We start from the raw sequence: 14836 nt of genomic DNA on the forward strand, positions 1-14836 counted from the left end.
GTTGGTCAGCTGAGATCGGCCTCAATGTACCATGATCATCGGATGCTGTCCATTTGTGCCGGAGTATTTCACACTAAATTAGTGATGTCTAAGGTTTTTCCTCAACTCTAAATGACGTGATGTTATCATCCTGGTTTTTACCTGACCGTTCTGGTCATTTACTCTGTACCTATTCAGTTGGCCCGGTTTGCATGGACTCTGGAATGTGCTGCCCTCCTCGGGAGTGGAGGGCTTATTGCCTCAGATGCCGGGAGTGTGGCTGGAAGATGTCTCAGCTGTCGGCCCCCTTTGGGGAGTACCAGCTGCAGATGACGCCCTGCCCAAGGTCATGCCTCCTTCCTGGGGCAGCCAATGCCTTCTCAGCACAGGGGTACCAGTCAGGTTCTCCAGAGAAGCAGATCCAATAGAATGGATTTAGATATATATGTGTAGATATCTATCTATATCTATATCTATGTCTACGTCTATATATCTGATTTATATCATCTCTGTCTGTTTTTATATCTATTTTAATGAGATTTACTTTAAGGAATTGGCCCACACAACTGTGAAGGCTGGCAAAATCTATAGGATGGACCAACAGGTTGGAAACTCAGGCAAGAGATGATGTTCCAGTCTTTTTTTTTTAAATTGAAGTATAGTTGATTTACAATATTGTGTTAGTTTCTGGTGTACAACAAAGTGATTCAGTTATATATATATATATTTTTTCCAATTATTTTTCATTATAGGATATTACAAGATATTGAATATAATTGCCTGTGCTATATAGTAAATCCCTGTCTTGTCTATCTTATGTATAGTAGTGTGTATCTGTTAATCCCATACAGTTAATTTATCCTTCCCCGCCTTTCCCCTTTGGTAACCAGAAGTTTGTTTTCTATGTCTGTGAGTCTGTTTCTGTTTTGTAAATAATTCATTCCTATTATTTTTTAGATTCCACATATGTGATATTATTTCATATTTTTCTTTCTCTGTGTGACTGACTTCACTCAGTATGAAAATCTCCAGGTCTGATGTTCCAGTCTTGATTCTGAAATTTGTGGCCGGCAGACTGAACACTCAGGCAGGATTTCTCTGTTACAGTCTGGAGGCAGAATCCCTTCTTCCCCCCAAACCTCTTTTTTTCTCTTAAGGCCTTCAGCTGATTGGCTGAGGTCCACCCACATTAGGGAGGGTAACTGGCTTTACGTAAAGTTAACTGATTGTAGATGTTGACCACATGCTCAAAATGCCATGACAGAAACACCTAGATTAGTGTTTGACCAAACAGCTGGGCACCAGAGCCTAGCCCAGTTGACACATAGACTTAACCACACAGCAGGGGTTAAAGGCCTGGCCCCTTGTCCCTGACTCCCAGCTGTGAAGGGCCAGATCAGCTGCAGAGTACCCCAGGGGCATGTGTGAGGCCTTTCCTAGGGCTGCCTGACAACTCACCTTTCCCCCCACGTCCACGCCTGCTTCCTCCCCCTGCGTCCACAGGATACACCCTGTCACATGCCCTCCACCTTTATCTCTGACTCAGGTTTTGCTCCCCTGAGAACCCATCCTGCAAAACCAGTTAATTAGCAAAGCTGAGCTACAGGAATGGATGCCCTGCCTTGCCTACCCTGGGTGTGTAATTCACGCTCATCAGAAGCGCTCACCTTTAAATGACCTCTGTGACTCCAGTGGACAAAGTACTTAAAAAAAAGAGAAAAGGGATCACTCTTGCACTGCTGGTGGGAATGTGAATTGGTACAGCCACTATGGGGAACAGTATGGAGGTTCCTTGAAAAACTACAAATAGAACTACCATATTCACCCAGCAATCCTGCTACTGGGCATATACCCTGAGAAAACCATAGTTCAAAAAGAGTCATGTACCAAAATGTTCATTGCAGCTCTGTTTACAATAGCCAGGACATGGAAGCAATGTAAGTGTCCATCATTGGATGAATGGATAAAGAAGATATGGCACATATATACAATGGAATATTACTCAGCCATAAAAAGAAAGGAAATTGAGCTATTTGTAATGAGGTGGATAGACCTAGAGTCTGTCATACAGAGTGAAGTAAGTCAGAAAGAGAAAAACAAATACCGTATGCTAACACATATATATGGAATTTAAGAAAAAAACAAATGTCATGAAGAACGTAGGGGTAAAACGGGAATAAAGACACAGACCTACTAGAGAATGGACTTGAGGATATGGGGAGGGGGAAGGGTGAGCTGTGACAAAGCGAGAGAGTGGCATGGACATATATACACTACCAAACGTAAAATAGATAGCTAGTGGGAAGCAGCTGCATAGCACAGGGAGATCAGCTCAGTGCTTTGTGACCACCTGGAGGGGTGGGATAGGGAGGGTGGGAGGGAGGGAGACGCAGGAGGGAAGGGATATGGGAACAGATGTATATGTATAACTGATTCATTTTGTTATAAAGCAGAAACTAATACAAAAAAAAATTCACGAGTATTCCCCCAAAACTTGTTGGAACTTCTTCTCCATAAACCATTTTATGCAACTAATTCAATAGTTCACATTTATTGAGCACTTGCTATGTTCCAGGAACTCTTCTAAGCTTTTGAAATATATTAGTCATTTAATTCCCCCAACAGACTTATAAGTAGATATTACTATTGTATCCATTTTATAGATATGCACGTGGAGGCACAGAGAGGCTAAGTCACTCACCCAGGGTCACACAACTTGTCCTTCTCTCACTCAGGAAGGTATAAACACGAAGCGGGGGTAGACGGAAGGGAGGTGATGGGGTTGTCCTGGGTTCATTCATCCTCCTCAGCACCAAGAGCGGCTGGAATGGTTTCTGGGTCCCAGGTAGACTGAGAGCTGTGAATTGGACTGCGACCAGGGCCTCGTTCTCTGCTTTGGAGGAGAGTTCTCAAGAGCGGGTTAGCAGGCTGGTGGTCACAGGGAGAATAAAGAAGACGATGTTAATGAGGGCAGCTGAGCTCTCTTCCCAGACCTGATACGTGGGTGTCTGCTCAGCTTCTCTCTGCAAGGTCTCAAGGCTTTCTGTTTGGCTGCCTGTGTTTTTGGTAAATGGGGATGGACACGATGGGGCGGAGAGCAGGTGGTGTGACATCTGGGTTCACGCCACGTCTGAAACACCAGCGAGGGGAACACCTTCTGGGAGCGTTCCCACTACCCACTCAGCCTGAAATGACATTCTTTTTTTTTTTTTTTTTTTGCGGTACGCGGACCTCTCACTGTTGTGGCCTCTCCCATTGCGGAGCACAGGCTCTGGACGCGCAGGCTCAGCGGCCATGGCTCACGGGCCCAGCCGCTCCGCGGCACGTGGGATCCTCCTGGACTGGGGCACGAACCTGCGTCCCCTGCATCGGCAGGCGGACTCTCCACCACTGTGCCACCAGGGAAGCCCTGAAATGACATCCTTGAGCCTTCCCAAGAAGGCCACAGTGGCTGGGTGAGATTTTAGGAAGTTGCTTCAGAGAATGAATGGACAAAACTTAGCATTTCAGAGACAAGCTAAGGAGAAACTGGGAGGCATGAAGGCAAAGACTGGCTTGCACGTGTCCATACCTGGGGATGTTTGTCTTTGGGGCATGAGCTGGTTCTGAGTGATCAGGGTAACAGACGTCAGCCCTCTAAGGGGCATCTTCCCACTCGTCCTGGATTTAAACCAAAAGAGGATCACGGATCTCGGGAGGGGGCCCCACGGTGGAAATGACACATAGAAACGGTTCCAGGATGCTTGCCTCTTTGTCTTCTCTGCCGTCAAACCAGAGTGTGACTTTTCCTCCACGGAAAGGACAGCAAGTTCACGGAATAAATAGAGGCAGGGTTTGAATCCTGAGTTCCAATCCCTGCTCATCCACTTAGCAGATGTGTGACCTCAACTTCCTTATCAGAGAAACAAGGAGAGTGATAACCACCTTCCAGGCTCTCAACACACCAGCTGATGATTAGTGCCATCAAAGGTCCACAGTTTGGGTGATGAACGAGGCCATTACTACCACTCAGGGGAATTGCAGCAGCCTTGCTGGGTTAACTGGCTTCTGACGCATTTTTTACACAAAGATCAAGTTATTCTATCTGCCATAAAACGAGAAGGGAGAAGGGCCCTCCTTCCTCTTTCTTAGAGAGATGGACCCAGCCTGGAAGATCTGATTTCGAGATTGCAAAACCTGGTCACATTTCAGAGGGTTAGACTGGCAAAGAAAAGTCCAGGTACTTGATAGCTCTTTTCCCAGCAAGAGGAAAAAAAAAGTGCTGAATAAACGTTATCAATGTATCTCGTGAATGCTGCAAACAGAAAACTCAGAGAAATTTCAAGCGAGAAGGTAATCCCTGAACGGAACAGCGTGTGGGTTCAATAGGTGGGTGTACAGAGGACGAAGGTCAGGCTCGCCCCGCAGGAGGACAACGAGCCCCTTCCAGCTCCCTGGAGCCCCTCCCCCAGCCCCCATCTTAGCCACCCTCCCTGCCCTGGGAAACTCTGTCATTGCTCTGCGGCCCCGAGAGAGTCCAAGCCCAGTTCCTGCCTGGACCAAGCCCTGGACCATCCTGTTCACCTTGCCCAGCTTCATGGGTTGGGGCCTGAGGGTGAAATTTTTCATCCTTGGGACTGGAACAGAATGTCCCATCTTCATCAAGACCTCACTTTCCCATCTTCCATCCTTTCTCCTTCTCTCTCCCCCTCCTCTTCGGTGTCCGATGGGCCCCCAGGTCTTGGCATCTCCCCTCCCCTCCGTCCTGCCTCCTTGCTCCTTGGCTGGACCGCCTTCACTGCTGGCTGGACCATGGTAGCATTTCCCTCCCTGCAGTCAGCTGCCTTGGGAATCTTCCCAAAAGCCTCTTTGGGAAACTCCATTCTACAGATGCTCAGAAATCCCCAGCTGCTGTTTTCGGAGCAAGGGCCACACTTCCTAGCCTGTGCTTTGAGGCTCTCTCGGTGGCTCTGTCTGGCCCACCGTGATCCACACGAGCCTTCCTGGTCCAGCCACGGTGCCCACCATCCCCCCCCTTGGGCTCTCCCACTTTCCTGCTTTTCTGGAACATCTGCCTGAGGGACTGGCCCAGCTTCTCTCCTCACCCTCTGTCTGAGGCCTTTGTCCTGCTTTGGAAAGCCCTCCTTGACCACCTCAGGTGATGGCAAAAATGATTTGAATGTTGTTATGCTGTTTCACAGAGACTTTTACTCACATGCAGAGGTGGCTGCCTTGTGCCCCCTTTATAGGCTCGTGTTCTGCAGTCCTATTGTACTTGACGGCCTGTGGCACTTATTCCTTCTGCCTGGGCTGCCCTCCTCTCTCATGTCTGTATAACATTCTTCCTCTTTTTCATCATCTGATTTAAATCCTACCACCCAAAGCTGAAGCTCCCTTTTCCTCCTCCCTGAGCTGTCCCAGTGCATCTTATCGAAGCTGCTATGTTGCCCCTTATTCTGTATCATAAAACATTAGGCCACACGCTGACTCTCCCGCAAGGCATGAGAGACACACCTTGGAACTGTTCCATCCTACCTCACCTCTGGGCACAGCTCTTTGCATGATGTCGTCAGTTAATACTTATAGAAGGACTTGCTAATGATGTATTTCATGGAAGATTCTGTATGGATGGAATGCATAGCTGTACAGCCAGAGGCACATTGTAAACTTCGCCTCCTGAGTACAGTAAGTTCCCTGCACGTGCACCTCCAAGTTGCAAACTTTCAAAGATGTGAATGTGCATTCACCCGTCCAATCACATAAGTTAGTTCACATGTCTGGCGTACATTGTCATGTGCGTGCATCCTCTACAAGTGGTTGAGCTTTTGTGTACTTTATTGGACAGTACTGTATAGAGTACAGTAGTACAGTATCTTTATTTCAAGCCCAGGATGTCCAGAAGCAAGTGTAAAAGCAGCAGTGATGTAGCTGGTACTTCTAGGAAGCGCCAAGTGATAATGATGGAAACAAAAATGAAAATAATTGAGAGAGTGGAGTGAGGCGAAAAGATGGTAGATGTCGCTTGTTCTTCTAACTTGAAACGTTCAACCACCGGCGCAATTTTAAAGAACGAGGACAAGATCATGGAACATGTGAAGTCTGCCGTACTGATGACATCAACGATGATATCGAAGAAGCGTGGACAAGTGATGGAGGAGATGGAGAAACTTATCAGTGTGTGGACTGAGGATGAGCATCAGCATTGAGTCCCGCTCAGCTTAATGCTGATTCAAGAGAAAGCTAAAAGCCTTCTTGAAGAAGAAACACGGCAAAGAATCAGAGGGAACGTCTTTTAATGCCAGCCACGGCTGGTTTCATCGGTTCAGGGCTAGAGCCAACTTTCACAACGTAAAACTGGCGAGGCAGCGAGTGCAGATAGGGTAGCTGCCTGGGAATTTTCTGAATTCTCTTGGTCCTAGAGAAAGAACAAAGGGAGACAAGAGGAGAACAATAATTGAAGGACCGGAGAGATTCACGATGCAGGAAATGGCAGGGAGATTTTCTTTATTTGAGGAGGCACTGTTAGTTTTTGAGGCTCAGGACCCGAATGTAGAACAGTACATGAAGGTTGCAGCAGCCGTTCAGCATGCAACCCAGTGCTACCGTGCCATCCATGATGAGAAAAAAGAGCCACTACCCAGACATCACTGGATTGTTCTTTCAAGAGGGTAGATAGAATTGAACCCAGCGAGGAACCAGAACCTGTGCCATCAGCGTCAGGCATGAGTGACATGGCAGCTTGCCCTCCGTCTCCTGTTGCTGACGACCCTTCAGCTCTACCATCTCCCACCTCCTCTCCCTCCTCCCGTCAGTAACTCTTCTTGCCTGTGCACTCGATGCCAGCCCCTGGATGCCAGCTGTTGTACTGTACGACTGTACTTTTCAAGGTACTGTACTGTAAGATTAAAAATGTTTTCTTTATGTTTTGTTTTTTTGTGTATTATTTGTGTGAAAAGTATCATAAACCTATTACAGTGCAGTACTGTATAGCCGATTGTGTTAATTGGGTCCCTAGGCTAAATTTGTTGGACTTACGAACAAATTGGACTTACGAACGTGCTCTCAGAATGGAACTCATTCGTATGTAGAGGACTTACACTGTATCAGCAAAAGGTGCTTGTGGTGAGGCTCGTGATTTCTACTTAAATATATAAGAAGAGTGAAAAATCTTTACTTCCAGATTGTGTCCAGTACAAATGAGGTAATTTTGATGCAGTTCTCTTAAACTAATCAAAATCAGCAGAAATGGAAAAGCTGATTTCAGTGCTCCTATGGTGAAAATCCCATCACCAGGGATTTTTTCACAAAGTGTTTCAGCCAAGCTAGTGGACATAGAATTACTTTCAGGATGAGTTCAAGGTTCTTTGAAATTCCTCACTCTTAAAGAGCACAAGGAGGGCTTCCCTGGTGGCGCAGTGGTTGAGAGTCCTCCTGCTGATGCAGGGGACGTGGATTCGTGCCCCGGTCCGGGAAGGTCCCACATGCCACGGAGCGGCTGGGCCCGTGAGCCATGGCCGCTGAGCCTGCGCGTCTAGAGCCTGTGCTCCGCAACGGGAGAGGCCACAGCAGTGAGAGGCCCACTTACTGCAAAAAAAAAAAAAAAAAAAAAAAGAGCACAAGGAAACCTTTCCCAGTTAACATTCTGTAAGTATTTGGCAGTTGGTTTGTTTTTTAAAGGCAGATAATGTAGAGAATTATCTACATTATTGGAGAGCCTCAGTATTTTTTCTTTCTGCCTTTAGGCCAGTTGATTTTCCTTAGGAAAAGCTTCTAACTCTCCTGACTTGCCTCTCCATGCTGTATTCAAAATAAACACATTAGAGGGATGCTGAAAGAAGAATTTCATCTGAAAGAGATGCTCTGTGATATTCTCTGGGTCCCTTACATAGGATATCTCTATTAATTTATTTTCATTTTTGCTCTGTTGTAGATCTTGCTGCTCAGGAATTTTGCATTTATAATATTGAGATGGTAATACAATATTTATTAATTTAACTAGCAATTAGTTATTTTATATGCATCCTCTAAACCAGTTATGCATTAACAGTGTTTTATTTTTTTCTGCCCAGTGTTGTTAATTTAAAAATAGGAAACAGACCTCATTGTTTGCATAGATGGCAATTGAGGCAGTTTCTGTCTCTAAGATGTGACCTTGTGATTACATCAAGACAAAATTCATTTTGAAGGCCAAATTTGCTTCTAAAACAGACTTTGGGATTCTGTTCTCAAAGATATATTTTGTTTGATGAACTTTCTTAGAAATACATCATGTCCCTTTAATCTGTGGCCTGCTTGTCAGTTGTCTGCCGTTATGAAATGACTAAATATTTATGTTTTTCCAGTTGAGCTTAGGGAAAAAAAAAACACAACTCTGGTAAATGTGTTTCCTTTAACAGAAGGCTCAGTGTAAAACGGGAGAGAAGTAGTATTTATAGTTGTTTTCCCTTTTCTGGATGTCACCCGCCTTTCAAACGCAGCCTGTTTTCTTTCAAATGTCTCATTTTTACTGGGGACCTCGAGGCAGACCATGGACCCCAGACCGAGGGGCTGTGGAGCTGTTTGGTGGTTGTGCGTCTTGTCCTGGTGGAAGGCGGCGGCCACGCCCCCCCGCCTTTACCATCAGCTTGATCAGCTTGAATGCTTTCACGTGCACATGATGAGGCCAAGAAGGAGAGAAAGACCCAGTGTCCCGTCCTCCAAGGACATCACAGGCTCGTAAGGCGCGTTAATGTCTAGGTTCGTTTTGCTCTCTCCTTGGAAAAAGAATAAGGGAAGAAGCGTTAAGGGTGGAGGTTGATTTAAGGCTGTGAATGGCAAAAAGGCTGACCCTAAGGAACAAAATGAAATGAAACCAAACAACCACAAAACAAAACAAAACTGACAAGCAGCATCCAGGCGTGGCTGTGCGTGGCACAGACGTGATTCCTGAAGACTTGCCATTTTCTTCCCGCAGCACTGCTCTGGTATATTTTTTACCACGTTTCTCTAAGATGCAGAGGCAATGGACCCCCCCTCCGGGGAATTGGAAAAGCTGCCAAGAATTGCCTCGCTGAGTTCTGAGAGCGTATAAGGCAGCACAGTGATTTACAAGTGGAAAGATACACACGTGTGCGCACGAACAAAGTCAAGTTGAGGGATGGTAACGATGAACAGCATACGACGTTTTGGGTTCTAAGCAGGTTCCAGAGGCAGAAGAGCTGATGTGGATGCGATTTCAGAGCACTGCCGTGTTTTCTAGCTCGGAACACCATCTCCCTAGTTTCTGCCCTACCTACAAGTGACATGTCTCAGGGACTCAGCTACTGGCAGAGCAGCTGCTTTGGTTGGTCTTCACAGATTTCCTCGCCATCACCTCTTAACAATAATTTCGGGGCCTTTTTTCTCTGCTTGGCTTCTGGAGCACAGGTGTGCCAGGGCTGGCACCTCGGACTTACTAGAAAGATGGCCCATATCTCTATTCAACTCTGTACTCAGGGACTTCTGTTAGTTTCTTGAAATTGCCCAGGATAGGGATAGTTACTCCACAAGAATTGGCAAGTGCTTCAAAGCAGAGGATTTCCCCTGGAGAGCCGGTTGCTAAACATTTAGTAACACACCACTTCTGAGACACTGGGGTCCCTTCCACCCGCCGGAGCTGACATTATGGCCTGGCCTTTCCTCTGTCTCTTCCAGACTGGACTGCCCCTGATCCTCTTTCTCTAGAATCTATCTCTGCTACTACACCTTTCCCATTATCCCACCTATAAATATACCTGCTTTTCTCATCCTTAACAAACCAACTAGACAAACAAGGTAAACCTTCTTCTAATTGGATTGTAAACTTCTTGAGGACAGGACTGAGTCTTGCACACTCTTGCATTCCTGGCTGCTGGCAATTTCTGACACACAGTAGGCACACAACAAATGTTGGGTGAGCAAACACATAAGTGTTTCTTTTTTTCTTAAACTGCTCTCCCCTTTTCTCTCTTTGTTGCTTAGTGCCTTTCATGAATAGCCTATGTTGACCTGCCCATATCCTCCCAACCTTCCACTAACAAACCTTTGGAAACTGGCAACATTATTGGAGGTCACCCCGAGGTTTTGACTTGCCAAATCCAATACCTTTTTATCAACTTGTGTGGTTGGTTGATTGAATTTCTCATTCGTATTCAGCTCTCTGGAGATCGACACTGTGAACTGTTTCTGGCTTACTGAATGTCCTTCCTTGGCATCCAGGACTTGGGTCCTTTCTAGATTTTTCCTAATTCCCTGACTGCTCCTCCCTGTGTTCTTGGTTGTCCAGTTTTCCTCCTTCAGTCTCTCAAATAGTTCAGGTCCCCTGCTCAATTGGCTTCTGCCTGCATACCTCCCTTGTGGGAGCTACTCTGCAGCTGAGGGTCAAGCGTGGTAATGTGGGAGTTGGTATTTGTGATTGTTCCTTTACAACCTTGTCTTTCCCACTAGACTCTGAACTCATGGCAGGGCCCACCCCTAGTTGGTGCTTAACTCAGTGATGGCACCTGGAGGAAACTGACTTAGTGAATGTTGGATAGATGGATGGGTGGATGGATGGGTGGATGATGGATGGGTAGATTGGTGGATGGATGGATGGATGGATGGGTGGATGATGGATGGATAGATTGGTGGATGGATGGATGGATGGACGATGGATGAATCGACGATGGATGGATAGATTGATGGATCATGGATAGATGGGTGGATGGATGATGGATAATGGGTGATGGATGAATGGATGGAGGAACAATTGAATGAATGAATGGATTTGAAGGGTAGGTTGAACTTAGATTGTGGAAAGAAACAAGTATCAACATAACTTCTTAGTTATAGAGACAAGTCATTCAACATTAATGAACTGTTCTGAGAGTAAAAGACACTCTACAGTGTGCCTCTCCTGCGAACTTTTTCACTTTCATAACTTTGCTCATCTCTCTCCTCTACCTTGTATACTCTCCTCCCTGTTCCCATCTATTGAATACTAAGTGCCTATGGTATACTCACTCCTGTGAAGAGGCATTGCCATTCCATGAGGCTAGATGGAATTGCCACCTCTTTTGTACTTCTCTTATGACCCTCACCACATTCTGCCTCCAGTCAGTCATTTAACCAGAAGTGTAATCCCCCCATCAAATCCTTTGTTTACTGAGGGCACCATTCTGTGTCACCTCTAGTACCTGGACACTCAATACATATATAGACTGAGATAGATCACTTATCTTGATAATAGTTATTTATTTCTCAAGTCTTAGATATAATATTATAAGTAGGAAGATTTATGGGCTGGGCTAATTTCCAGCAGATCATTTTATTTAAAAAATTAGAACAGAAAAGTGTATTCAGCATGTCTGTTTGAGTTGGACACAGATAATAAAAGAGAGGAAGGTGGCTCTTTTGAACATAGACACCGTAGTGTATAGGATGCTTCATGTCTTCAGGGTTGATTAATCCTGCTGTTCCCCACCCTAAGCAGAATCCCAGGGGATTGCCTTCATTTTTCTCCCCTGACATTGCAGCATATTGGTTTTGTCCTCAGGCCCCCTCCTCTCACGCTTCTGAGATGGCTGTCACAGTTCCAACTGTCCCCAAGACAGGGCAATATCACATGACCTTTCTTTGTCAGCCAAGAGACTTTCTCCAGAAGTCCTCTTGTTATGTCCCCCAGGGTTGAATTGGCCAAAATTATATCACACGCTCATCCCTAAACCAGTCAGTGGCTAGAGGAATGGGTGCTCGGTGATAAGATTTGCCCCTGAAGTTGGGGCAGGGTCAACCTTCGCCAGGGCATGTTGGGGGGCTGGGCTACATACCCAAGCAAAGTTGAGTTTCCTTTCTCAGGAGAAGGGGGCAGCCAGTGCGTCTGCTGCCTTTGCCACCTGTGGGGAGGGGGCTATAAACAGATGAGTGGGCTCTCAGTTCACCGTGACTGTCCCTGGTGTCACTGCTGGGAATGGAGCCTTTTCACAAAAGACGGCTGTTGTTCACTCAAGGTCCGGGGTGTTCTCTGTCAAGAAGGCAGCAGCTCTCTAGGACACCTAGTTTTCCATCTTCCCAATAGCTGACCTCAGCTTATGAAACATTCACTGTTGCTGACACAGGTGGCCAGGAAAATCTGTGCCTAGGGAGTGGCTTCTTGTCCACGTGTTTATGGAACGAGGACATTGCATGTCCCTGAACATACGATGCCTTGTGTCTCTTCGCTTGGCACTGCCACAAACACTGTCTCGTTGGACTCACACCATCTCTGTCTAACCCATGGCTTGCAGATGGGCAGACTGAGGCGGAGAGCGGTCTGTTGACTGCTAGTGGTCAGCACCAGTCTGGCCCTGAGCCCAGTCTCTCTGTGCACCGCGAATGCTTTGCAAATTAAACTTGCCCTTGTGATGCTTAGGTGTGTTTAACTTTGACCATTTCCAGTGAGAATTTTCCAACGATCACGATCACATGTGTACTCCTACTGTGTAGATCAGGGAGCTCAGTGGATCCAGGGGTGACGGGGTTCAGAGCACTTGACCTTGGCAGGGCTGGGCACCATGTTCTTCATCCTGTGCTTTCTGCAGGACCAAGGGCTGTTCAGCTGGCTTGAGCAGTTTGCTCTCATACCAAGGTTCTCAAATGGCTGTGTTTTTTGACTTCTTGAGTCTGGTTTGCATAATTTTCTGACTTTTCTGCTTTGATTGGGCTGGTTGTTACCTCACGCGGCTGGTAGCGTGCCTTTCTCTGGCAAAGCTTCTCTCTCCCTAGACTTTGTGACATCTTTTTGGATCCTTTGTGGGCTTCTCAGCTGCATTACGGATAATTTACGTTGTCAGATAAATGCCCTCTGGATAGATGAAATATTAATAACATTATAACACTAATTTAAAAATACCCATTGCACATATTTAATAGAATCTTCTCTGGCCTTTGCTCTTGTCTTTAAATCAGGTCCAATAACATTCAATCATAAATCAAGTGTTTCTTTTGGCATAGAAGAGGTTTGGGCACGAAAATGTGCTATAGGATGACACAGTATAGGAAATTTTAGCCCAGGCTTTTAAAACCCATGTTCCCTTTGCAGCAATTGGGAAACTAAATACTATTTTAACCACTTGTCCGTGGAAAGCATTTAACCGAATAATAGTCAATATTGGCTTTTGGATTTAGAGAAAAAGAAATTTGGAAACACCTTAATTAACTCAAGATCTGTGCGGCCGTGCAAAGCACGACCTAATTCACTGCTATCCCCCCCGTTCCTGCTGAGCGGCCTGTCTCTGAGCATGGGAGGCCCCAGGGTTCCATGAGGCTGAATGCTTATTCCACATCACTGTGAAGAAAACACTTTGCAAATGTGTTTAGGATTATACCATCATTATTATGTAGTTCTTCTCTGATTATCCAGATGAATATTCTTGGTTCTGAAAATTTGGAAAATGCCCATGATTATAAAGAAGAAAATAAGACTCCCCAGAAATCACATTGGAAACCCAAAGACCACTTCCAGTAGCGATTTCCTGCACTTTCTTAGAGCCTTCCTCCTCCTCTTTCTATCTCCCCTCTTGGGTTTTTTTTTTTTTAATTTTTGTTGGAGTATAGTTGATTTACAACGTTGTTAGTTTCTGCTGTACAGCAAAGTGACTCAGTTATACATATACATATATCCACTCTTTTTTTTTTTGGATTATTTTCCCATATAGGCCATTACAGAGCATTGAGTAGAGTTCCCTGTGCTATACAGTAAGTCCTTATTAGTTATCTATTTTATATATAGTAGTGTGTTTATGTCAACCTCAATCTCCCAGTTTATCCCCCCCCCTTATCCCCTGTAGAAAACCGTAAGTTTGTTTTCTACATCTGTGACTCTACTTCTGTTTTGTAACTAAATTCATTTGTACCCTTTTTCCTCTCTTGTTTTTCATCCGTTTTCTGTTTATTATATTGGAATCAGACTATATATATGGTTTTGTATCCTAATTTTCCCCCAAGAACTTGGATTTTCCATATCCTACCAAACCCTTTGCCCCACCAGTTGGGCAATTTGGTTTAAATATCTTGATGCACAGGCCCACAGCCTTCAGGTGGAGTTGGCTGGGGCCTCTTGGGTGGAGTGGGAGGCTCATTTGGTCTGTGGAACCACCTATAAATAATATTGTCCATTGCAAATATTGATTTTGATGCAATACTTAAGGCATTTTCTAACTTGAAAATATTTTTGACTGAAAAAGCTGCCATTTGCAATTAGTCATGTTGTGAGGATTTTGTTAAATGTACTAAATATTTTGGGATTGGATATTTGATTTGGAAACTTGCATAAGCACAGAAATTCCTGTATCTCAAAAAAGAGAGATTGGATTTTAGAGCTGCACCGACAGGCATATTCTGAGGAAGATTTTTTATTGTTATTTTTTTAATATGGTAGTTCTCTAATCTCTTAAAAAATATGGATCCTTGTGGCATCTACAAATTAAAATGACTGTTTGTTTCCTGGGACTAAAACAGTTGTCTAATTATAGTTCTCAGGGTGTTGAATAAACCCCATTACTCTTTGTTTTGAGCAGACCAAAGTGCTAAAGTAATGATCTGGGGAAACCATTATTATACTAAAGCTGTGGGCTGTGAGGAAAGGAAAACATTTTCAAAATATTTTCTTTGCAAAAGTATACGTGGGCTTCAGTATATCCATTCAAGCTTGGCGCTCATTTAATTCCTAATTTTTGCTTCGTAATGCTGAACTTCCCCGGGAGAAATGTTGCCCCATCTCCCCCCCTCACTTTTTTTTTTTAAGTAAGAATTTTAAGTTCATTCCCCTTTTAGGATATTTTAAAGTAATGTTTCAGAAATAGGATTTGTCACCAAATGTATAGTCGATCCTTGGTTTTAATATTTGGGAAAAAAACCAGGGCTT

At 44.9% G+C, this 14836-nt stretch overlaps 1 protein-coding gene across 6 annotated transcripts in view; it reads left to right on the forward strand.

The window, feature by feature from the left end:
* The window catches only part of ERG (ETS transcription factor ERG), a 281996-nt gene that overhangs the window by 65016 nt on the left and 202144 nt on the right, over positions 1 to 14836 (forward strand). The window lies entirely within an intron of this gene.

This window comes from Mesoplodon bidens (genome assembly GCF_964165515.1).
Source record: "Mesoplodon bidens genome assembly, chromosome: 5".
In the NCBI taxonomy this organism is placed as follows: Eukaryota; Metazoa; Chordata; class Mammalia; order Artiodactyla; family Ziphiidae; genus Mesoplodon; species Mesoplodon bidens.